Genomic DNA, 2,896 nt, shown 5'->3' with positions numbered 1-2,896 from the left:
CAGCACCTTCCTGCATCTTTAGGCCATAGAGTCTCTGTTTCAAATACAGCTTATTTGTTAGAGACTTGGACATGAACCGCTTCTCTAATGTCTCCCACACCTCTGTTGGTGATGTCAGATCCATAACATGATACATCATCTCATCTGATAGACAAAGCCTTATGGTTTCCGCAGGCTTCTCCTTCAACTCTTCCCAATCCAGTTGATCCATACCCTCTGGTTTATTCTCACGCAGCGCCTTTGATAGACCTTGTTGAGCCAACACATCCTTAACCCTCCTTTGCCACAATCCGAAATTACCAGTTCCATCGAACTTCCCCACCTCGAATTTGGCACCTGGGTTAAGAGCCATCTGATACCAATTGTTGGGAACAAGCGAACAATCAAATAGTAAAGAGTATAGAGACAAGAGAATAACACAAGAGATTTGGTAACGAGGTTCGGCCAATTGTGCCTACGTCCCCGGGAGCGTTGAGCGGCTACCACTATATATTATTAGAGAATAAGAATTAGTGTTTTACTATTCTTCTCCTTGTTACATTAGGTTGACATAACATCAATATATATAACCCTCTACCCCAACCCCTTTACATCAACCCAAGCCCATAACTTGTATTGCTGTTATCTAGAGATATGAGTCATTGCACAACAATTAGCAAATTTTTAATTTAAAACAAGTGAATAATTTTGTTTTCCTATGGCAATTTTGCACGTTGCTTTATTGAAAAGAAAATTGACGGGGATTAATTCTTTGGTTCAAATAATTCCAAATGAAGAATAAAAATCTTAAAGCTATAATTAGTTGATCGAATCTTAATCATATAGCTTATGAAATGCTTGTTCAGCCTTGTGGGGGAATCTTTTATAAGTTGGTATTTGATGGGTTTGACCCAAATTATTATATATTTTCTTACAATTATTTTATTATGATACAAGAGAATTTGGTAGGAGGGTAAATAATTACTTCTAATTAGAAAACAAGTGAAGAAATGTGTTTTTTTTATGAGAGATTTGCACTTTTGGTTTTATTCCTTAGAAAATTGCAGCACTGGTGATAACTTTCTGCTCCAAATCAAGAATAAATCTCTGAAATACAATATTGTTGTGATTTGTGAACTATATATTTTTCACTTTGACTCATTCTTTTTTAACTAATGGTATTATTATTAAGTTTAAATCACAATCGCGTAATATTGAATATAAAAGAGATCAATGGATGAAACAGTTTATAGGAAATAGTTTACATACAAACTGTTTGTATGTCTGGTTTAGATTGTTTTTCCTTATTTCTGGTTTACAAACTTTTTTACTAACTAATTTCTTAGATAACAAACATAGTTTACAAAAAAACATATAAAACAAGAAAAGAAGAAAAACAACATTTTTTTTAGAAACAAAAAACCAAAATGTTAAAGCTTAATGAAAGTTTATTTTTTTTAATTTTTTAGTTTATACTTTATAGTATTATATATGATACATACAAATTAGAATCACCTTATTAAATCTTCTAGTACTAAAATATAAAAGGAAAAGAAAATTTGATATTTTTAATATTATTTTATTAAAAAATAATTAAAATATGGACCGTTATTTTTTTCTATATCATCTATCAAGATAAGAAGAAATTAAATTGCAGCAGTCTGGAATGACTATTTAAATCTTTTAAAACTCTAGTCCATAATCTACATGTGGTAGCAATGATTTTACACTTTGGAATTTGAGCATTTTGGATTGTTGACCGAACAATTTAGTAAAACATTTGTACTAAGTTTACAAAGACTACCTTGTAGCAATGTTAATAATATTTGGTGGATTGTGTCAAACATAATTTTGCAATTAAAAAGAAGGATTGAGATAAAAACAAAAAAATAAATATATTTCTTCTGTGTTATAAGAAACTTAAAGGATTATAAAAAATAAGCAATCTTAACAAAAGAAAAGTTTAGACATAAAGTTATGTTTTTCTACAGTCTAATAAACTTAAAGATCCTCTTCAATAGAATCACTCATAAAAAATTAACTTTGCATAAACAATTTTGGATAAGCATTATAACAAAATTACAATATATATCCAAAAGTTAGATATGGGTAAAGAAGTATGCAAATAAAGATTCTATAGGATTCCACAAAATAAACAATTATAACAAAGAGACTTTGCATATAAAAATAATTTAAAAATGACAGAATAAAAACTACAAAATAAAATTGCATTTCTTCTATTTTATAAAAGATACAGGGATTCTAGAAAAATGATTATAACAAAAAATACATTATATATAAGCAAAAGTTGGAGAAACAAAAATAAAACAAAGCAAAAAATAAAAATATTTTTCTTGAGCATCCAATGAAGCTTAAGGACTCTTCAAAAGAAGAAAATGTACCAAAAACAATATTTTACGTATAAACGTATAATCAAAAGTTCGAGAGAAAAAATCTTATAAATAAAGCTGAGGTTTATCAAATATAGATATCAAATCTTAAATGTAAATCAAATAAAATCATAATAAATTATAAGCCGAATAATAAATTGATAAATAATTTTTAAAAATATTAACTTTGACTCAAAATATTAAATAAAGTAGTTATAGTTTTTAAAACAGATAGGTTTTAATAAGAAAGTGACATGTGATATTAATATTGATTTTACAATTTAAATACTTCAGTTTAATGAATTAAACGAAATTGTTTACATATAACATTAACTGATAATATTATTAATTAGTAAGAAATAAAACACATATTTTTTAAATATATTTTATTCAAATATAAAGCAATATACTAATTTTTTTATTTATCTTTTTAGTGTTAAAGTTTGAAAAGGAGAATTATTCAAAAGTTGTAGAAGAAATAAAAAATAAAATAAAATATGAACTAAAAACTTATGGCTGCGAAACTT

Source organism: Lupinus angustifolius, chromosome LG18 (assembly GCF_001865875.1).
Source record: "Lupinus angustifolius cultivar Tanjil chromosome LG18, LupAngTanjil_v1.0, whole genome shotgun sequence".
Taxonomy (NCBI): Eukaryota; Viridiplantae; Streptophyta; class Magnoliopsida; order Fabales; family Fabaceae; genus Lupinus; species Lupinus angustifolius.
Note: the sequence above shows the minus strand (reverse complement) of the source record.